Source organism: Kogia breviceps, chromosome 6, assembly GCF_026419965.1.
Source record: "Kogia breviceps isolate mKogBre1 chromosome 6, mKogBre1 haplotype 1, whole genome shotgun sequence".
Taxonomy (NCBI): Eukaryota; Metazoa; Chordata; class Mammalia; order Artiodactyla; family Physeteridae; genus Kogia; species Kogia breviceps.
The window spans coordinates 37865018-37889121 of record NC_081315.1 but is presented as its reverse complement, the minus strand read 5'-3'; the positions used below and the strand labels follow the sequence as shown (position 1 = coordinate 37889121).

General features: G+C 35.4%; 1 long non-coding RNA gene across 1 annotated transcript in view; it reads left to right on the top strand.

The window, feature by feature from the left end:
* The first annotated feature begins 14488 nt into the window (after nt 1-14488).
* The window catches only part of LOC136794420 (uncharacterized), a 111575-nt gene continuing 101959 nt past the window's right edge, over nt 14489-24104 (top strand). Inside the window, exon 1 of the long non-coding RNA XR_010841195.1 lies at nt 14489-14528. This is a non-coding gene — a long non-coding RNA (uncharacterized lncRNA). The remainder of the gene's footprint in view (nt 14529-24104) is intronic.

The following is a 24104-nucleotide window of genomic DNA, read 5'->3' as shown; positions in this document are numbered from 1 at the left end:
ATAGATACTTTTTATAGCATGGAGCCATACAAAGCATGATAAAAAGACTTGGACTTGAAGATAAGCTGAAGGACATTCTTCTATCAGTCACCTAAACTGGGTGCTCCTTGAATCCTTATGCATTTTATGCATTTGGGTTTATCAGGCTCTAGCATAGTGATGAGTTAATTGCCTCATGTTAATCATATATAGCTCCCTTAAGAGCTCTCTAACTGGGAGAGGGATACCAAAGAGAGGTAAAAGTGATAAAAAAAAAAAAAAAAGAAGAATTTGGATAAAGTACCATCAACACACAATTCCAGACCTACTCTTACTCCTAACATATGTATATGGCTTAAATGTCCAGATCTTGCATCAGTTAGTTATAAGGTTTAATGGCAGGTGACAAGGACCAAGTTTGCTAGTTAATGTGAAAGGGGTTTAATATTGAAAATTGGATTATTGCTGAACAAGGCACAGAGAAGTGGGCTACACACTAGCCTTCCAGACATGATCCCTAGAACAATCCACAGAACTGATTCACAAATTGCAATTTCTGTCATGACAGGAAGCCTAGGACTTGGGAAATTTCTGCTTAAATTTCTGGGTATAGACCACACCACCATCCCTTCCATAATCCAGGAATCTGAATCAGGAAGCCAATCTCAAAAATATTGTCCCCAGCTACACACTACTTCAGCCATAATCCAGGATATCAAAAGGACCCCTGTGCTCTGTCTCTCACCACCCATGTAATCTATCAAGATGGGCTTTCATTATAGATAGAAAAACAAAAAACACATCACAGCAAAGCAAGCCACTTACTCCATGATGAAGCTTGCTAGCAAGAACATTTCCTCTCTTCCCCAACTAGTAGCACGCATAAGACACAAAGGAGTGTGCTGCTGCCTCCTGCTTACCAGGTCCAAACATTATGATATCATCAATTAATTGTACTAGTGTAAAGTGCCCTGGGATGTTGAGATCATCAAAGACTCTCTAGACTAAATTACAGCATCAAGTGAGATAGATGCTGTATTTAACAAAAACAGTGAATGCATACTGCTTCCCAGTCAGTTGCAAACAAGCAGATTCTATTATGCACAAAGTAGTAGTACATAGAAAATAATGAATCCGTCATTATCTATAGTCATGTATTAGATGTGATCACCAGTGAAAAGATCATGTCTCTAAAGGAGCAGCTACTATTGGTGTCACCACATGATCACATGTCCTATAATCTATATTTCATTCTTTAGGTTTCATCTGTCCTATGTATACATGGGTATGTGATAGAGATCAACACCCCTGAATCTTTCAGATCTTTGATAGTAACATTAATCTTTCTAGTGGCCCTGGAGATTTTGCTTTCAGTTTATTCTTTCTATAGGGAGAAGAAACTTTAAGGTTTTTTTTTTTTTTTTTTTCGGCTCTTCCCTCTGTAATAAACTTTGTGAAATAACTGTGAAATAAATCATTTCACAGATAAGAAGAACAATGTGAGAATTCTGCCAGTGCCAAATATAAATATGCCAACTATAGAATCAGGAATATAGGATATGTTCATGGAACCACTGTCCTTACTACACTTTGAGACAGACTCAGGCCCAAATTCCTTTTACTCTCTGACCTCTCTAATCCCACAGTTATACTAGTGGGTGGACCACACTGCAATTATGGTTGCTTAGAGAATTGTGTCAGCCTAATGCCAGTACCTATGGACACCTAAAAGATCTTGTGTGAATATTTCCCTTTTCCCAGTACAAATATTTCCTGTAAAATGGCTACAGAACTCTTTAAGGAAGGCTAGGAAGAAGATGTATGCTTGTGAATTGACAGTCCTTTCTCATGTGTACACACACTATCCTTCATTCAAGGTCTCAGACCTGTGAACTGACTAATGTCTCAGAACTTGGAAAGGAGCTATGAATCTACAATGGAGGTTTACATCAAAAGTCTGCTCATTAGACCTAGTGAGGTTTTTTTTTTTCTTTTCTTTTTGTTTTCTATATAACTCAAGTTTGACTGTAAGGGCTGCCAGACTATTTTACAGACAAAGACCGATCAACTAACTGCTCAAAAATCCATGTGTGTCAAATTATTATGATACTTACTCTGGCCTGATGTCTATTAGAGAAGTTTTTCTAACTTGACAGGGGGATTAAGTGCAACTACTTGTTTACTTAAGTAATTTGCATACTGAATTTTTCACCTAGAAAATGGAAGATATCATTATTATTATTATTTATTTTTTTTTTTTGCAAGAGGGTGTTTTTCAGCAATAACATGGAAGCATAGAGTAACAAGAGTTAAATAAAACAGCTCAGCTCTGGATAAATACTTGTGACAGAGTAAGCAATTTTGGTGAGAAGTTGTCAACAAAAGAAGCCAACTGTTCATTTTTAGGAAAAGACACTTTGGGGGCCTATAAAGGAGGTATATTCTCTGCACCATCAAAAAGGAAACATGAGAATATTATCAGCTGAGCAAGAAGAGGAAAATGTAAGGTGATTATCAGTTTGAATTGATTCATAAGATTAATAAAGTTACTTAAATACCAAAACTTCTATATGGTAGATCCATCCATTAGCTTTTTCTTTTTTTTTTGATTTTATTTATTTAATCTTTTCACCTACCAAGTATATTTTTTTGACAACTTTGTTGGAGTATAATTGCTTTAAAATGGTGTGTTAGTTTCTGCTTTATAACAAAGTGAATCAGCTAAACATGTACATATATTCCCATATCTCTTCCCTCTTGTGTCTCCCTCCCACCCTCCCAATCCCACCTCTCTAGGTGGTCACAAAGCACCAAGCTGATCTCTCTGTGCCATGCGGCTGCTTCCCACTAGCTATCTATTTTACATTTGGTAGTGTATATATGTCCATGGCACTCTCTCATTTTGTCCTAGCTTACCCTTCTCTCTCCCTGTGTCCTCAAGTACATTCTCTATGTCTGTGTCTTTATTCCTGTCCTGCTCCTAGGTTCTTCAGAAGCTTTTTTTTTTTTTTTTTTTAAGATTCAATATATATGTGTTAGCATACGGTATTTGTTTTTCTCTCTCTGGTTTACTTCACTTTGTATGGCAGTCTCTCAGTCCATCCACCTCACTACAAATAACTCCATTTCATTTATTTTTATGTCTGAGCAATATTAGATTGTATATATGTGCCACATCTTCTTTATCCATTCACCTGTTGATGGACACTCAGGTTGCTTCCAAGTCCTGGCTACTGTAAGCAGTGCTGAAATGAACAGTGTGGTACATGACTCTTTTTGAATTATGGTTTTCTCAGGGTATGTGCCCAGTAGTGGGATTGTTGGGTCATATGGTATTTCTATTTTTAGTTTTTAAGGAACCTTCATACTGTTTTCCACAGTGGTTGTATCAATTTACATTCTTACCAACAGTTTTCCATAGTGATTGTATCAATTTACCTTCCCACCAACAGTGCAAGAGGGTTCCCTTGTCTTCATATACTCTCCGGCATTTATTCTTTGTAGATTTTTTGATGATGGCCATTCTGACTGGTGTGAGGTGATACCTCATTGTAGTTTTGAGTTGCATTTCTCTAATGATTAGTACTGTTGAGCATCCATTCATGTGCTTGTTGGCAATCTGTATATCTTCTTTGGAGAAATGTCTGTTTAGGTCTTTGGGCCATTTTTGGATTGGGTTGTTTGTTTCTTTGATACTAAGATGCATGAGCTGCTTATATATTTTGGAGATTAATCCTTTGTCAGTTGCTTCGTTTGTAACTATTTTCTCCCATTCTGGGGTTGTCTTTTCATCTTGTGTATGTTTTCCTTTGCTGTGCAAAAGCTTTTAAGTTTCATTAGGTCCCAGTTGTTTATTTTTACTTCCATTACTCTAGGAAGTGAGTCAAAAAGGATCTTGCTGTGATTTATGTCATAGAATGTTCTGCCTATGTTTCCCTCTAAGAGTTTTAAAGTGTCTGGCCTTATATTTAGGTCTTTAATCCATTTGAGTTTATTTTGGTGTATAGCCTTAGGGAGTATTCTAATTTAATTCTTTTACATATAGCTGTCCAGTTCTCACAGCTCTATTTATTGAAGAGGCTGTCTTTTCTCCATTGTATATTCTTACCTCCTTTATCAAAAATAAGTTAACCATATATACATGGGTTTATCTCTGGGCTTTCTGTCCTGTTCCATCTATCTGTATTTCTGTTTTTCTGCCAGTACTATACTGTCTTGATTACTGTAGCTTTGTAGTATAGTCTGAAGTCTGGGAGCCTGATTCCTACAGCTCTGTTTATTTTTCTCAAGATTGCTTTGGCTATTTGGTGTCTTTTGTGTTTTCCATACAAATTGTGAAATTTTTTGTTCTAGTTCTGTGAATAATGCCACTGGTAGTTCAATAGGGTTTGCATTGAATCTGTAGATTGATTTGTGTAGTAGAGTCATTTTCACAATATTGATTCTTCCAATCCAAGAACATGGTATATCTCTCCATCTCTCTGTATCACCTTTAATTTCTTTCATCAGTGTCTTATAGTTTTCTGCATACAGGTCTTTTGTCTCCCTAGGTAGGTTTATTCCCAATTATTTTATTCTTTGCAGTGGTAAATGGGAGTGTTTCCTTGATTTCTCTTTCAGAGTTTTCATCATTAGCATATAGGAATGCAAGATATTTCTGTGCATTAATTTTGTATCCTGCTACTTTACCAAATTCATTGATTAGCTCTAGTAGTTTTCTGGTAGCATCTTTAGGATTCTCTATGTATAGTATCATGTCATCTGCAAACAGTGACGGTTTTACTTCTTCCTTTCTGATTTGCATTCCTTTTATTTCCTTTTCTTCTCTGATTATTCTGGCTAAAACTTCCAAAACTATGTTGAATAATAGTGGTGAGACTGGGTTACCTTGTCTTTTTCCTTATCAATGGTTTCAGTTTATCACCATTGAGAATGAGGTTGGCTGTGGGTTTGTCATATATGGCCTTTATTATGTTGAGGTAAGTTCCCTCTATGCCTACTTTCTGGAGGGTTTTTATCATAAATGGGTGTTGAATTTTGTCAAAAGATTTTTCTGCATCTACTGAGATGATCATATGGATTTTCTCCTTCAATTTGTTGATATGGTTTATCACATTGATTGACTTGCATATATTGAAGAATCCTTGCATTCCTGGGATAAACACCACTTGATCATTGTAATGTGCTGTTGGATTCTGTTTGCTAGTATTTTGTTGAGGATTTTTGCCTCTATGTTCATCAGTGATATTGGCCTGCAGTTTTCTTTTTTTGTGACATCTTTGTCTGGTTTTGGTGTCAGGATGGTGGCGGCCTTATAGAATGAGTCTGGGAGTGTTCCTCTCTCTGATATATTTTGGAAGAGTTTGAGAAAGGTAGGTGTTAGCTCTTCTCTAAATGTTTGATAGAATTCGCCTGTGAAGCCATCTTGTCCTGGGCTTTTGTTTGTTGCAAGATTTTTAATCACAGTTTCAATTTCAGTGCTTGTAATTGGTCTCTTCATATTTTCTCTTTCTTCCTGTTTCAGTATTGTAAGGTTGTGCTTTTCTAAGAATTTGTCCATTTCTTCCAGGTTGTCCATTTTATTGGCATATTGTTGCTTGTAGTAATCTCTCATGATCTTTTGTATTTCTGTAGTGTCAGTTGTTACTTCTCCTTTTTCACTTCTAATTCTATTGATTTGATTCATTTTTTTTTCCTGATGAGTGTGGCTAATGGTTTATCAATTTTGTTTATCTTCTCAAATAATCAGCTTTTAGTTTTATTTATCTTTGCTATCATTTCCTTCATTTCTTTTTCATTTATTTCTGATCTGATTTTTATGATTTCTTTCCTTCTGCTAATTTTGGGAGATTTTTGTCCTTTCTCTAATTGCTTTATGTGTAAGGTTAGGTTGTTTATTTGAGATGTTTCTTGTTTCTTGAGGTAGGATTGTATTGCTGTAAACTTCCCTCTTAGAACTGCCTTTGCTGCATCCCATAGCTTTTGAGTCATTGTGTATTCATTGTCATTTGTTTCTAGGTATTTTTTGATTTCTGCTTTGATTTCCACAGTGATCTCTTGTTTATTAAGTAATGTACTGTTTAACCTCCATGTGTTTGTATTTTTTTCAGATTTTTCCTGTAATTGATATCTAGTCTCATAGAGTTGTGGTCAGAAAAGATTCTTAGTATGATTTCAATTTTCTTAAATTTACCAAGGCTTGATTTATGACCCAAGATATGATCTATCCTGGAGAATGTTCCATGAGAACTTGAGAAGAATGTATTCTGTCATTTTTGGATGGAATGTCCTATAAATATCAATTAAGTCCATATTGTTTAATGTATTATTTAAAGCTTGTGTTTCCTTATTAATTTTCCTTTTTGTATGGTTGGCCTATTGGTGAAAGTGAGGTGTGAAGGTCCCCTACTATGATTGTGTTACTGTCAATTACCCCTTTTATAGATATTAACGTTTGCCTTATGTATGGAGGTGCTCCTATGTTGGGTGCATAAATATTTACAATTGTTATATCTTCTTCTTGGATTGGTCCCTTGATCATTATGTAGTGTCCTACTTTGTCTCTTGTAATAGTCTTTATTTTAAAGTCATTTTGTCTGATATGAGAATTGCTACTCCAGCTTTCTTCTGATTTCCATTTACATGGAATATCTTTTTCCACCCCCTCACTTTCAGTCTGTATGTGTCCCTAGGTCTGAAGTGGGTCTCTCATAGACAGCATAGTTATGGGCGTTGTTTTTGTATACATTCAACCAGTCTATGCCTTTTGGTTGAAGCCTTTAATCCATTTACATTTAAGGTAGTTATCGAAATGTATGTTCCTATTATCATTTTCTTAATTGTTTTGGGTTTGTTATTGTAGGTCTTTTCCTTGTCTTGTGTTTCTTGCCTAGAGAAGTTCCTTTAGCATTCATTGTAAAGCGGGTTTAGTGGTGCTGAATTATCATAGCTTTTGCTTGTCTGTTAAGATTCCCATTTCTCCATCAAATCTGAATGAGATCCTTGCTGGGTAAGAGGTCTTTGCTGGGTAATGTTGGTTGTAAGTTTTTCCTTTCATCACTTTAAATATGTCCCACCACTCCCTTCTGGCTTACAGTGTTTCTACTGAAAGATCAACTGTTAACCTTATGAGGATTCCTTTGTACATTATTTGTTTCTTTTCCCTTGCTGCTTTTAATATTTTTTCTTTGTGTTTAATTTTTGATAGTTTGATTAATATGTGTCTTGGTGTGTTTCTCCTTGGATTTATCCTGTATGGGACTCTCTGTGCTTCCTGGACTTGCTGACTATTTCCTTTCCCATATTAGGGAAGTTTTCAACTATAATCTCTTCAAATATTTTCTCAGTTCCTTTCTTTCTCTCTTCTTCTTCTGGGACCCCTATAATGCGAATGTTGGTGCATTTAATGTTGTCCCAGAGGTCTCTGAGAGTGTCCACAATTCTTTTCATTCTTTTTTCTTTATTCTACTCTGTGGTAGTTATTTCCATTATTTTATCTTCCAAGTCACGTATCCATTCTTCTGCCTCTATTATTCTGCTATTGATTCCTTCTAGAGAACTTTTAATTTCATTTTTTGTGTTGCTCATCACTGTTTGTTTGCTCTTTAGTTCTTCTAGTTCCTTGTTAAACGTTTCTTTATTTTCTCCATTCTATTTTCAAGTTTTTGGATCATCTTTACTGTCATTACTCTGAATTCTTTTTCAGGTATGGTGCCTATTTCCTCTTCATTTTTCGGTCTGGTGGGTTTTTACCTTGCTCCTTCATCTGCTGTGTGTTCCTCTGTCTTCTCATTTTGCTTAACTTACTGTGTTTGGGGTCTCATTTTCACAGTCTGCAGGTTCTTAGTTCCCGTTGTTTTTGGTGTCTGCCCCCAGTGGCTAAGATTAGATCAGTGGGCTGTGTGGGCTTCCAGTGGAGGGGACTGGTACCTGTGTTCTGGTGGATGAGGATGGATCTTGTCTTTTTGTTGGACAGGACTGTATCCGGTGGTGTATTTGGGGGTGTCTTGACCTTATTATGATTTTAGGCAGCCTCTCTGCTAATGGGTGGGGTTGTGTTCCTGTCTTGCTTGTTGATTGGCATAGGTTTCCAGCCATGTAGCTTGCTGGTCGTTGAGTGGAGCTGGGTCTTAGCACTGAGATCGAGTTTTTTGGGAGAGCTTTCACCATTTGATATTACATTGAGCCGTGAGGTTTCTGGTGAACCAGTGTGCTGAATTCAGTTCTCCCACCTCAGAGGCTCAGGCCTGACACCTCGCCAGAGCTCCAAGACCCTGTCAGCCACAAGGCTCAGAGAAAAATGGAGAAAAAAGGGAAAGAAAGAAAGAAAGAAAGAAAGAAAGAAAGAAAGAAAGAAAGAAAGAAAGAAAGAAAGAAAGAAAGAAAGAAAGAAAGAAAGAAAGAAAGAAAGAAAGAAAGAAAGGAAGGAAGGAAGGAAGGAAGGAAGGAAGGAAGGAAGGAAGAAGTTATTAAAATTAAAAATAAATAAATAGTATTAAAAATTTTTTTTAAATTAAAGTAATAAAAAAAAGAAAGAAGAGAGCAACCAAACCAAAAAACAAATCCACCAATGATAACAACTGCTAAAACCTATACTACAAAAAAAAAAAAAAAAAAAAAAAATGGACAGACAGATACCTAGGACAAATGGTAAATGCAAAGCTATACTGACAAAATCACACAAAGAAGCATACACATACACACTCACAAAAAGAGAAAAAGGAAAAACACAGAAAATATATATATATAATAAGGAATAAGGAATATATATATATATAATAAGGAAATAAATAAACAAATCTACGAATGATAATAAACTGTAAATTCTAAACTAAGATAAAGATAGAACCAGAAACAAATTAGATAGAGAAAGCAAATCCCAAGTCTACAGTTTCTCCCAAAGTCCACCACCTCATTTTGGGGATGATTTGTTATCTATTCAGGTATTTGAGAGATGCAGAGTACATCAGGTTGATTGTGGAGATTTAATCTGCTGCTCCTGAGGCTGCTGGGAGAAATTTTCCTTTCTCTTCTTTGTTCACACAGCTCCTGGGGTTGAGCTTTTGGATTTGGTCCCACCTCTGAGTGTAGGTCTCCTGAGGGCGTCTGTTCTCTGCCCCAATGGGACAGGGTTAAAATAGCAGCTGACTAGGGGACTCTGGCTCACTCAGACAGGGGGCAGGGAGGGGTACGGAATGCAGGGCAAGCCTGTGGCAGCAGAGGCCAACATGATGTTGCACCAGCCTGAGGCGCACCGTGTGTTCTCCCAGGGACATTGTCCCTGGATAGTTGTCCCACAGGACCCTGATAGTGGCGGCCTGCACAGGCTCCCGGGAGGAGAGGTGTGGTTAGTGACCTGTGCTTGTATGCAGCCTTAGCGTTTCATGGCCGTCTCTGTGTTCTGCACTGATAGCTGAAGCTTGTGCCCATTTCTGGAGCTCCTTTAGGCAGTGCTCTGAATCCCCTCTCCTCATGCACCCTAAAACAATAGTCTCTTGCCTCTTAGGCATGTCCAGGCTCTTTCCCAGACTCCCTCCTGGCTAGCTGTGGTGCACTAACTCCCTTCACGCTGTGTTCATGCAGCCAACACCAGTCCTCTCCCTGGGATCTGACCTCCGAAGCCGGAGCCTCAGCTTCCAGCCCCCACCCACCCTGGCAGGTGAGCAAACAAACCTCACAGGCTGGTGAGTGCTGGTCGGCACAGATCCAATGTGTGGGAATCTCTCCACTTTGCCCTCTGCACCCCCATTGCTGTGCTCTCCTCCATGGCTCTGAAGCTTCCCACAATTCCACCCCCATCTCCACCAGTGAAGGGACTTCCTATTGTGTGGAAACTTTTCCTCCTTCACAGCTCCCTCCCCAAGGTGCAGGTCCCGTCCCTATTCTTTTGTCTCTGTTTTTTCTTTTTTCTTTCACCCTACCAGGTATGTGGGGAGTTTCTTGACTTTGGGGAAGTCTGAGGTCTTCTGCCTACATTCAGTAAGTGTTCTGTAGGAGTTCTCCCACATGTAGATGTATTTTGGGGGAAGAAGGTGATCTCCACGTCTTACTCCTCCATCATCTTGAAGGTTCCTCCTATTCTTATTTTTAAGTTAAAGATATAAGTATATATACATGAGTAAATCTGATAGTGAGCTTATATAAACAATGAGGACAATAAGTACATTTCAGACCATGGGAGATATCCAGAGGAGATGGTGAGAGGTACATGCTTCAAAAAGAAGGGGATCCTGAAAAAATCATTTACATGAAAGGTGTAAAATTGAATGTCAAGTATTCTTCAATTATAGAATCAAATGAGATAAAACTTTAGTAACTAACAAAGCAAACCTGCACCACACTAAGAAGTCCTTCCAACTAACGCTGATGCTGCAGGAAAGATGAAAAAGTCGTAGCTGAGTTTCTGTTGTAATTAGTTCTCATACGGTGGTAAACTGATGTTGATGCATTATAAGCTGGAGTGGTGGCAATGAGTATAGAAATAATGCATGTCTTGCAAGTCACAAACTTCTAGAAATTAACCAAGTGACCTCTAGTGCCAGCCAGGAGAGCATGCTGATTACACCAAGAAAACCTGTGACCCTTTCCCATAATGCACCATATTTTTAAAGACCTTTGTCTTTAGAAACTTCAAGGCATGCCATTCAGTGTTCACTGGAGCTTGTGATTATATTACCTTGTCACCTTTACTTTGCCAGACCCTGACTTGCATAACTGTTAAACAATATCTTGTTAAAATAGGAGGATTTGATATCCCTGAAAACAATAGGAAGTTATTGAGGGAAATCTGGTAGAACGTAAAAACATGATCCAACATATATATTAATAAAGATCATTTTTCAGAGAGTGGCATGATGGATTCCAGGTGGACACAAAAAGATTGAACATATGGAACTGCTTAAAAGCTAATAAGGGTAATCTAAGTAAGAAATTAAGTCCTGAGAAAGAAGGGATGGACTTTTAATAGGTTGATTTAGTAGATTTAATGAGTGACTGAAATGCCAACATTTTGAAAAGAGGAATCTAGGATGATTAACAATTTACCCTCTAAATAACTGGGATGATGGTGGTGACATTTATGAAGATTGGCAATATGATAAGCATAAAGAGAAACACTTCTTAATTTGTTCTTTTCCCCCTCTGCAACCTCCACTGGCTGTTTGTTTCCATTCATATACACAGAGATTAATTAAGTGAGTGGGAAAACTGGAAAGAGCTTTACAGAGGAAGGAGCTAAGTGACAAGGATTAAGAGTTTAAAGGAGAATAAAATGACTTTTGCCCAGAACATTGCCACTTGGAATAGTTTTGAGCCTCCTGGAAAAAGAGTATAGGTAAAGAACCCAGGAGAATCTATAAGCCTTAAGCACAAGAAGAGATATTTTACAGACTCTGGTAGCCCAGTGAGGCACAGGGTTGGGAGAAGAAGCCTCACCTCACCACACCTCACCAGTACCTTTTATGTCAGGAGGACTGAAACATTTGGTAGCACTGGAGAAAGCATTGTAATAATTATACTGCCAATTTCATGGTGGGCAGGGGCAACTGTGACTCTCCAGATAGCTTTGTAGGCATCTCCCAAGGAGAATGATCACACATATTCATGGAAGCTGCAAGACATAGAATAATTTGTAGACATTTATGAAAAGTTTCTTGGTCTACATACTTAGGGTGTAGGACTGATATTGAATTTATAAAAATTTGGAAAAAACTAAAGGAAGATGAGGAGTTTAGATTCTACATATGATATTAAGGTAAGAGCAGATTACTTAAGTGGAGATCTTTAGTGTGCATGAGGATATATGGATCTGAATATTTTGATACTCATTTGGGCTAACGGCATAGTATCAGATATTTTGGAGAATATTGATAGTTTGAACTACATGTGGGGGTCACTCAACAGGTAGAGTATGTAGGAGAAAACAAAAACAGATCCAAGATGGAACTCTGAGTAACATTGATATCACAATTTCTAAAAGTGATATTTTTAATCTAATTTTGTATATATAATTTTAATACAATTGATAATTTCTTAAATTATTTGAAACATTTTTTCCTTTATAAACATCAATTAAGTTTTTAGCTACAGTGTGTTTGGCCTTATAACAATGTGTGAGATGAATCTATAGCAACTCTCCCAAATATAAGTTAGGGGGTATTTCTGGGACCCAGGAAATCTGCGATTTAATGCCTCCTTGGAGATCTACATCTAGAAAGGTTCCCCTTTAAAATAGAAATGAGAATGAAAATCATATAATGTGATCTGTCTCTCTCTCTCCTCATTTATTTCTCCTCTCTTAGTTCCCACCACTCCCACTCCCCACACACGTGCAAAAATGCTCATCACACTTAGTCTCTCTCTTTGGGAAATTTGGAGAATTCCAGGTGCCTAGACTGGCTTTATAGGCATGATTTCCAAATAACAGGGAAGACCTTCCCAGACCAGCTGATAGATCCCTAAAGTTAATTTAGCATAAAACATTTTTTTTTTAAGTAGAAATAGGCTTGATACAAATATCTCTGGAGGTGTGCACACAGGACTTAAACATGTGATTTTATGCAAACACTGATACCAGAATGCAGATTTGGCTTGAGGGAGTTTGCCAAAGAATAGTCAAAGAAGCTGTTTTGACATACTTCAAAATAATACAGTTATTTCCAGGTACATTAGTAGTCATTGGCACTTCCAAAGATTATTAGAACATCTGCTGAGAAAGGGGAGACAGGGTGGTAATTAAATTACCATTCTTTATAGAGACCACTGAAGATTTAGAACTATCCTGAAATTAGGCAGAACTTTAGTCTGCAGATTGAAGCAGTTTATTTAAACTTACTTAATTCCTAAGAAATATTTAATGAATTAGCTTGGCACTCCTAAGGAGTATTTTGAAGATAATCTTCAACCTAAATAATATTTTGCAAATGCAGAAAATCTACATTTGAGTTTCTTTTTGTGGGTGGCCAAACATACCAAGTATATGTGAAGTTTTTATCCAGTTTCACATTCCAAAACATAAGCCTTGAAAATGACCAAAGCCTCCTCAGATCTATTTTCTCTCTGCTGTGCTGTAGTTAAAAACTCAGTCCCTGGAGTCAGATGGACCACAGTTGAATCCTAACGTCATCACTTGTTAGTAGATTTTGCTTGGGCAAACCACTTAACCTTTCTAAGCCTGTTTTTTTAACCTGTAAATATAGAAAGAAAACTGATATCTCAAATTACTGTAGTGAAGTTTGAAACAGATAGAATTGTCAAACTCTTGGCATATATGAAGCTTTCAATAAATGTTAACTCTCATTGTCAACAATACGTCCTATTCTGCTTTTGTTTTCTATTTTCACAATTTGCTATAAGGATACTTTCACAGGTATCATGGCTGTGAATCTGAGTACAGGGAAAAAAGAAAAATATATAAACAAAAGGTAGAGGCCAACTGAGGAAAATACCAATAGGAAAATGTGACAACAGATTAAAATACATAACTTGCCAAAAAAGTCATTTTAATTGAAAATTAGGCATATTTGAAATTATCCATATTATAACTTTTCCACTAAAAGATAAAAATAGTCAGTGATGGCAGGAAAATAGCTCTTAGAAACCTGTCACATCAAACTGACATAATTATACTTTAAAATACCTCATTATTCATGTGTTAACCTGAAAATCTTATATTAATGTACTTGTTTTTCCATACACATGCCCTCTTTCTACTATATGAAAAAGAAATAATGTAATATTCGGTTTATATTTTGACATCTTTAGTCTAATTTCAGGCCTTATGGTGGAGTGCTTTAAATTTTAAATAGAAATAGAATTAAATAAAATTAAAATAGAAATAAAATAGTTTTAGGCACAAAGATAGTTTGAATTTTTTTAATGTTCTATGGTTCTTTGACACAGTTTGGAATAATCTGTCTAAGGAATAGTCACTATGTGGCCTCTTTCATCAAAGTTGCATGCTGTATGAAAATGGTTATCAAGGTAGTCTAAAATAAATTCTTTGATAGAAATTATCATATTTTAAAGCAATCAAGCATAGGGGGGAACTTTATACTCTCCTTTACCTGCAGCTTAATATCTAGAATCATCTATATCCATCACCATCATTATGTTTTCCCTTCATGGCTGGTAGCCATTCAAGTATGCCTCATAGAAAATTCTCATGCAGTTATACTTTCTGTGGGAAGGCACTGCAAAACTGTTATCTTCTGCAACTAAATTCTCTTTTCAAAAGTTTGAATTATTTCCTCTTTCCTTTCTTTAGTTGTGCTCCTTGAACACTTTCTCTGTAAGAGCAGTCAAACCTATCATAAAGCACTTTGTTTATGCCTATCAAAATATACAATCTAGAAGGAGTCATAACCTTGGCAAGTCTGCTCCTTTTTCATTTCACATTGTGTCTTCAACTCAGGTTTTATTTTTTTTCCCCTAAAGATCTACCATAACTTATCTTTTATATTTTGTTTTCTTTTTCATTATTTAGAACTTGGTTACCATGGCTTTGTTGTTGGACCAGTGACATGTGGATGGAATTTTGCTTGTTCTAGAAGGTAAGTCACACAACATTCATCTACTGTTTAAGAACTCCAAGATGCTGAAAACTCAGTAACTTCTGCTGTTTTTTTAATATAGTTTCTATCCAGTATTTCATGTTTTACTTGACATTACTTTCATTTTCTGGTATATTTGCTCTGTGATAATTGTCATATTCCATTAACCTTTTTTTGATTCTGCTAGTCTGAGAATGTTTGTTTGTACCATTGGAAATGATGACATAATTATTTGATGGTGTAATGAATCTTTTATGTCTATCTTGTCTGTCATATGCTTTCCATTTACTTTCTTTACACACTAGTTATCCTAATATAAGCCATGATAACACTACAACGTTTTTTCCTTGGCCCTGAGTCTTTCAGTATCATTATCACTACTCTAACTTTCCCTGTAAGAATAACCAACACAAAGCAAAATTTTTAAGACATGCTATTAAATCAATTTAGTAAAAGCAAGGTTATAGTTCTAATAATTTTCTCAATATATTACAGATTTCTCATCTTACCACTTCTATGTAAAGCACAGGAATCATATTTTATGAAAGAAGCAACATTGACTTTGTAGTAACTCTGAACAACTCATTCAATTCTTTTCTGTCTCTGATTTCATGTCTGTCCATATGGGATAATATAAGGCTGCATAAGAAACTCATTGACATTAATTCAAATTCAGTTCTGTAAAAAATTTGGGAGAGTTCAGAGACAAATTGAGCTAACCTGTTTCTTTAATTTGAGGGGAAATTTCCAGAAACTGCTCAAAATAAACACCTCACTGAAACCTCTAATTGGATCAATATTATTTTACCATTGATGAAATACTGCTTAAATGTACAGATTTATATTATATTCTCCAAGTAAGATTTGTTCCTTCTTGGGTTTGATATGAGATAAATTACCTCATTCATCAATTGAAAAGAGTTTAAATCCTAAATTTTAACGATGATTATTGTGTTAAAGTACAGAAAAAATTAGGGAAGTCTATAAAAATAGTTTTCCACTTCCTTGGCTTTAACTATGTAACAGCCTCAGTAATAACTTACTGCATATTTATTTTATTATAATTATAAACATTGATTTTAATGTTTAAACTATGAAGGAAACTAGAAAGCGTTTGCAATCTCACCAAATGTCATTGAATATTTATGACAGGAAATTAGAAGTCACATTAATTTCTCTCTCTATGCTGTTTCTATCCACAGTAATGAATAATGCTCTTGAACCGAATTATTTTATTAACTCTTACAATAATGACTAAAAACAACTGGCTCAATTGGAGCTTTCCATTAAACTGAGTACTTGTTTATTTGTTTAATTTTTATTAATTCACTCACCAGTTACTTATTGGACTCTGACCACAAGCCACACGTTGAAATAGAAAATGGGAATAGAAAAATATATGTGTGCTATTCCTATGCTCAGATTTCTCATATTCTGTTGGGTCAACATAAATACATGCAAAACTCATACCGTGATGAGTGTTCTAATACCAGTGTGATAGGAACATAATAATGTATTCCAAAGAAGGAGTGTTATCATAGAGAAGTTGATATTTGTTTTGGACTTTATTAAATAAGTAGAGTTTTACCAGGCAGAAAAGAGTAATATCACAGGATAGAGTAACAACACAGAGTTCTAAAGGATGTGGTAGATTTGAGTGCTATAAGCACTGGAACCCACAACATGCATGGTGGTGTTTAACAGAGGACAAGACTGGAAAAGAACCTTGAGATAATATTGTTCAAGGAATTAAATAGACTGATTAAAAAATTTAGATTTTGTTTTGCTGAAAATGAGAAGACAATAGGATATTGTCCAAATTCTCAGAAGAGCATATAATACACTCAGGATTTGACTCCCGACACCCTCTTCAACCTAATGGCTTAGATTTACCAATAAGTAATTTATATTTTAGACATTTTTAACTGATTATAGTTCTCCAGCATATTTGTGGCTTTATACTTCCTATGACTGGGACATATTTTCCTTTCTTTCTCTGTCCCTCTTTCACTTGGCTAATTCCTACTCTGTCTTCAAATCTCAGATTACACATCACACCCTCCAGGAAATGTTCACTAATTCTAATATATTGTTAGGTTTTCCAGTTATGTGCTTTAACAATAACCATATCTCTAGCAAATTCATAATGTATTATATTTATTTATTTTTTCCTCTTCTATCATACAATGAGCTAGTTAAGGACTAGAACAATGACTGGTATAAAAACTCCTCATACAATGGAGAAACCTGAACTATTACCTTAACCAAGTGATCAGGAGTAACATGACAAGTAATATGGTGTATAGATGTCATGCACTCCATGATAGGATAAACTGAGAATGGCGTATCACTTTCCTGGTACCCTTGCAAAAATACACTACCTAATCTAATCACAAAAAACCATAAACAAACCCAAATTGAGAGGCATTCTGCAAAATAACTGATATTCAAAATGTCAAGGTCATGAAAAACAAGGAATGACTAAGGAGTTTTCACAGATTAGAGGAGACTAAGGAGACATAACAACTACATGCAATGTGGGATCATGGCTTGGATCCTGGAACAAGAAAAAATATGTATAATAGTGGGAAAACTCATAAAATCTGAATAAAGTCAATAGCTTAGTTAACAATACTGTACCAGTGTTAATTTCTCAGTTATGTACTATGATAATGTAAGATGATTACAGTATAGAAAGCTGGGTGAAGGGTATACAAGAACTTTGTACTAGTTTTGCAACTTTTTGCAAGTCTAAAATTACATCAAAATAAAAGTAAAAGGAGTTCCTTAAATATTTGTTAAGTATATAAGTTACTGAGGCATGGTGTTTTGAACCATAAATCACTATTTCCTCTTCTATATTTCCAAATAGTATTTATTGAATACCTAACCTACAACTTGTACTATGTTAGGAACTCAGAAATCTTTTAGTGAAAGATGAATAATAACCACTAAAACTGCACTTTAATGGCTATTACTAAAAAGTTTTAATTAAATGTAGTTTAATATAGTGCTAATTATATATATATGTATATAATCCATTTGCCACATTTTAATCTCCCAGTGAGTTTTTTTGTGTCAGCGTGCTACATATGTAGTATTACTTTAGTAATCTTCATTAATATCAAATTTGTAAATGTTGCATAATGTCAGATAACAACAAAGGAGCCATAATACCATGAAAAGATTCAGTTTCTCATAGAATGAGCTATATTGTGTAGCTTTTGAAGATCAAAGAATAAATTTCCTCATGAATATCAATCATGAAAGTTCTCAACAAACAATTCAATATAATCAAACCATTGCGTGGGAAGCAAGCCAAAGACACGTTACAGTCTTGAAAGACATTATTTTTTTAAAGCAATAGTCCAAAATATGCTGCAAGGGCACAGAGTTTTTTAAAATTATCCTCAAGGGGGAGTAAAAAGAATGTCTTGTGATATGAAGTAAATCAAAACTTCAGATTAAAAATGCACTTGTAAAATGTCTGTAAATATTGTAAAGTTCAGATTTATTACTGATCCTCTCTTATTATAGAATAGTCAGATATTTTTGGGTTGTGTGACTATAACATGTGTAACTCAGCCTATGGAAGCTAAAGGTCACTCTGTGTTGTTTCATTTTCACAGACTTCCTGACAAGTAAAACATTGTATACAGATTGAAATATTCCATTAGATGTGACAGAAAATAGAAGGTTAATGTAAGCGTTTTAGAAGTGAAAAAAAGGTTGAAATTACTAAGATATTCTTCCGATATGTCATAAATTGTAAAGGCCAATATATATTTCAGGTCATTTCTACTCCGTCTCTTAAAATTTTAAACTTTATTTTTAAAACTATACCACTCACAATATGGCATTTGCCTACAATCTAAAATTTACTCAATTAAGGTCCATCTTATTTATGGGGTACAGAAATTTGGAGACAGTGCTTTCCATGGACACTCCCTGTCTCAGTCTATAACTCCTTATAAAAGGACCCAACGTCTCCAGAAGCAACCTCTCAAAGCCATCACAGGAATCTTCAGCAGCTGTCTTCAGGTCCTATCTGACCTGCCAAAACTGTCAAATGACAAAATTAAAACAATTTAGTAACTAGTGTGATCTCCTTTATTCAAAGGAAAACAATCCATGGATGGGGAGAGTACAGTGCCTCACAAGCAGTGGTACACTCTTCCCGAGGGATTTTGGGCAAGAGTGAGTTTTATGGAATGTTAGGAGAGGCATCTGGAAACAGGGCGTGATTGGCCAGGAGATTGGGGTTTTCCTGACAGGGCTAGTGGGGTTCTATTTTCTAGGGTAAGGTAAGATGGCTAAAGCTGAGTTGGAGGCCTGTGATTGGTGTATGTTAGGCATCCTTGTCAGGTGTTTCTCATAAGTGGAGACTGATTTAGGTTTGATTTGTGACATGGGCTGGGCCACTGGGGCAGCCTCCATTTTGTGGGTCTGGATATATGAATTAACTTTATCACTCCTTACTTTGTCTGTTTTCCTCTTAGTTCTTTTAGTTTGTTGTTTTGCTTACTTTCATGAAGGAGGTTTCTTCATACCTGTGTCACCTTTTGTTTTCCATGAATTCTTAATTTTGAGAGACTAAAAGTCCCAAGGGTGTGGTTGGGTGTGTAGTGTGATGGAATGGCCAGCTGAGGACACTCAAATGTATTTTTCATAGTTCTTTCTCCAAGAGGATAAAATTTCTCCAGATAAGAATCCTTTAATGTCCAATCTTCTTATTAGTTTCTTCGTTTTCTTCTATAGAACAACATTTTTTTTAAAGACATAATAAATTTTTGGTCAGGTGTTATGCAAATCTCAGAGTCAGAGAGGCCCCAGATGACTGAAGGGCTTTATAAAAATTATTTTTAATGTAAAATTCTTTTGAGTATGTCTTTAAAAATGAAAAATCCTTCCATAAAGATTCAGAATTAGGGCCTTTAGAGATTTGAAAAGCCAAATACCCCTTCCAAAAGGGTAAAACTCCCACACAATGAGGATACTAATAAGTTCATCAAGTAAGCAAGAGTAAAATTGGGAATATTCTCATGTCATAAATTAATAGCAAACTTGAAAAAAAAATCTTACTATTTTTTCCTAGCTTGTATCTAAATATAAGGGAAGAAAAATAGTGTGAAACCAAAGTAAAAATGTTAACTAAACCTTAAAAGGAGTTATGTTAGTCTGTCTGTAATTGTTTTTGAATGCTTCCTGTAAGGTAGGAGGTTAGTAATCCCTGATAGGGACTTGTTTATTTTTCACTACCAAGCAAAGCCCTAAATTGATTTATTGTGTTAGATCAGTTGATTGTCTGTTTTCTGTATAGTTGCCTGGGTCTGGCTCAGTAAAATATTAAACAATACTACAACTGTTTTCTACTACAACCTCTCTTTCTTTTTGTGTACTCTCTTATTGGATGGAAAACCAAGATATTGTAGCCATCACCTGTGTTATTCAAGTAAGTAAGGTCCAGACCAGTAAATAGAGAATTATACCTATTGCATATTTTTATTAATGTTTTAATGCCCCTTTAGTACTGCACTCAGCTATTACTTCCTTGGTATATCACATAAGGTAAAGAGACGTTAAGTCCTCCATCTGTTTCTTCATTAGGTTAGCTGTTTGTTTCTCTGTGAACTGCTGTGTAAAATTGGGAAAAATAAGAGCTTGTGCAAGAAGACAGTTGCCTTTACTTAGCATAAAATGTTCATGGTACTTTGGATTAGTTGTGGATTTCTTTGAATTTCAATGACTTGAAAGAGCTTGGAATTCTAATCCAATTGCTTTCAGATTCAATGGAACTGTAAATAAACAATTTAGAGACATGTAAAAAAAAATTTTCCTGATTAATTAATACATTTCATGATTACATGTATTATCCAGAATTCCAAACTGATTATACCCAGAAATTAAAGTTTGAGTATTTGGGTTGAGAACTTTATGTAAAAGTTGGGGACTGGATTATGTAAATGAGCAAAATCAACTGTTACGTGGTAATAAGTTGGAAAACACCGTGCAAAGTTTTCATAAAGTAAAGCAGAAATAAAAAGTAAAAAATAAAAACACCTTGTCATATAACTCTTTGAACACCACAATTTTTGTTACCCTACAAGAGTCCCTATTTATTTATTTAAATTTGATTTTATTGTTGTAAGAACACTTAATATTAGATCTACCCTCTTAAAAAATGTTTAAATATGCAATACATTATTGTTGAATATAGGTACACTGTTGTACAGCAGATCTTTAGAGACGATTCATCTTGCTTAACTTAAACTTTATGCCTGTTTTTTAGAAGCTTCACGTTTCCCTCTCCTGTCAGATTTGATTCTATGAATTTGACTATTTTAGATACCTCATATAAGTAGAATCATGCAGTGTGTACTTTTTTGTGACTGGCTTATTTCACTTAGCATAGTATCCTCAAGGTTCATCCACATTGTCACATTTGGCAGAATGTCCTCTTTTTATAAGATTGAATAATACTCCATTGTATGTGTATGCCACAGTTTCTTTAAGCATTTATCTGTTGATGGTCATTTAGGTTGCTTCCACATCTTGGTTATTGTGAACAGCTCTGCAGTGAACATCGGAGCTAATATCTCTTTGAGATCTTGGTTTCAATTATTTTAGATGAATATCCAGAAGTGAGAAATTGAGATCATACAGTAGTTCTACTAGATGACAGAGTAAGTTTGAAAAAATCAGTGCAGAATAATAGCTTTAGTTAGTATGTTACTACTTTATAAAACACGATAATCATCTAATATGGGTAATTTATATAAATCCCATTCTGTGGTATATATGACCTTCCTAGAATAGTGAAAAACTGGAGAAAATATTGGCGCTATAAAGAGGTTTTAGTTCCTCTAATTTTATTTGGCTGTTGGTTTATTTTAAGTGTATAAAGGGTCATCAAAGTATACATTTTATATTGTAGACTAATTAAAATGGAACTCTGAAATCTTGCTGTACTAAAGTGGGTTTGAATAAGTAATTAAATAGCATAATTAAAAACACAGATAAAATAATTTAGATAAAGCTAAAATTCCATTGTTACCTGGCTTTTACTTTCCCAAATAATTTCTGAGTGATGTTTAGTATACAATTGTCTACAATGTAAAAAAACAAAAATTCCTGCATACTCTTAAATTCACACATATGCAAATCCTCTTTCCACAATATTGAAAAGTGTTATTGACAAAGGACAACATCTCCTAACCACAAAATAAGAAAGACGCTTATATTTAACCGAAAGAAAAACTCTCAGATATTGAAGAAAACAGGACATCTGCAGGGATTTATTCCATTCAACAGTACAATTTCTCCAAGGTCCCAATTCTCTGGGAACATAATAACACATTCTTTGCAGTATGAAGCTCCTACCTCTCTGTTTCCTGCCTGTTCCACATTCCTTATTCTCTGTAGCATCTGATAGAGGCACACAGTTGGAAATACACCAAATCAAAAATTGCATAATTAAAAATTTTTCTAATTATCTAATATGAAAGCAAGGAAGTGTGTGTCATTTTCTGGGGTAAGATTTGGTTTTCAATAATAATGTGATAAACATGAAATGCTTGAAGAAGCAGAACCTGGTAATTCTCAAAGTACAGAAAAACAAAACAAAACAAAACATGGACCTGATTAGACAAAGATCCATCTGATGGAAGTTGTCCTTAACTATCTTTTTCCTTTCTCATCAAGGTACATTTCAGGAAATAAGTGTTTAATATCTACTTGATGTGATGAAGGACACTAAAATTTGAGAACATTGTAACTTTATTTTACTAGTATGCTGATGCTTCTTCATATCCAGTTTTTATTTTCCATCTTCTAATAAGCTGGAAAAAAAAGAAAACTGAGGGAGAGTTCTTTAGGAGCTATAAATACAAACAAAAAAAAAGAGAAAATTTAAAAGTCTAATTTACAAATGTACTGCATTTTCTAAATAAAGCTCCTTTTATTTAAGGCAAACATCTTGGGAAATAGCAAGAGAAAATACATTTATACACAGTATATTTTGCTTCCTTAAATTAAATGACTTAAGATTGTTAAAGAGGGCTAAAATATTGTGTATTTCCATTAGCACAAAAATGATTTTAGGAGTAAAAAGGTAACACACCACAAACACAGACACATACACATAGACACACACACAAACACACACACACACACACACACTCACTCTGACCATGACTTCAAAGTTTGGAAATGTTTACATCTCTATATATTCCAGTGATTTGTTCTGTCTTCCTAGCTGAATGAGATAGAAATTCATTCAGAATACTCAATGCAAATACCTCTCTCTCTCTCTCTCTTTCTTTCTTTCTGTTTCTCCTGTGGTGCTGTATGCCATGGAAGTTAACCTTCCATATCTGACATCTTACATATAAAAAAAAGCACACCAACTTTTACAAAGTGTAAGAGGAAAATATTGTCAAATATTGTCCAAGTCCTTAACTAGGTCATGGAACCTAGTCAGTGAGCTGCTGTAGGTTTTGACAGCTGTTCCTGGCTGTAGCTCTGCTGTGTGCATAGGGGCCGCACCTCTCTCCAGATGCCAAGTAGCAGAGCAGCAGGGTGCTGATGGCAGTTAGAGCTGTGACAGTCAGCCAGCTTGGTACTTTTCCCCAATTGGAAGGCTACTGTCTTCAAAAGTTCGCTTTGGGTACTACTTTCTCTTATGTTTACAAGAAAACCACAGCCAAATGCCTCGCCTGCCCATCTGTGCCATATTAGACATCTGGACAAACTTGGCCCTTGTATGCACATCAACGTGATGGCTCACAGATTTGTTTTGTCAGCGTTCACAGACCACTGGTCAAGCTATGGTTCTCAAAGAAAAGTGTCCTTACCTGTATTTCTATGAAGCCCTTTGTTTTAGATATGACTTATAAATTGGATACATTACAAGAGCAGGTTTATATCATGGAACTTTTGGAAAGTCTATCCATCCTAAAAATTTCCTTGGTTACTCAATTTGCCAACATTTAAGTGCCTTCCCTTAGCCATTACATTAATTGTTGTAAGCAGTATCTCATTGCACTATTTAAAAATTACACAGCATAATTGCAGGTGGAAATTCTTGAGGATGAGACTTTTGCCCCTTATCCATTTTATGAAATCTTACTAAGAAGCATTTAACAAAGAAAACATAAATAAATGTTTTATATAAACATTTTCACTTCAGTGCTATCTTGTCCTCTGTCTTTTCAATCCACAAAACCCCTTTCATCACCCTTTCTCCTACACCAGCCACCATTGCCATTTTAATTTACTACAACTTCTGGACTAAGGGTCAAAAATGACCTGCCACTTCCCAGTACTCTTCTGATTCAGAAGCACTTGGCATGGTTGACCACACCCTCTTTTTGCAGCCTTTTTTGCCTATTTGTGCCTATGACACTTGAAACAGCTTGTTCTTACATTTTCCAGTCTTAGTCTATTTTCCTAGTTCCTTTCCTCCCCTCACACTTGAGACTGGCATTTTCAAAATTCTGGCTCCATCTTCCTTGCTCTGTTATTCTGTTCTTGACTCTCTCTTGTCCTTATCATAGGATTTCACACATTGGAGGCATA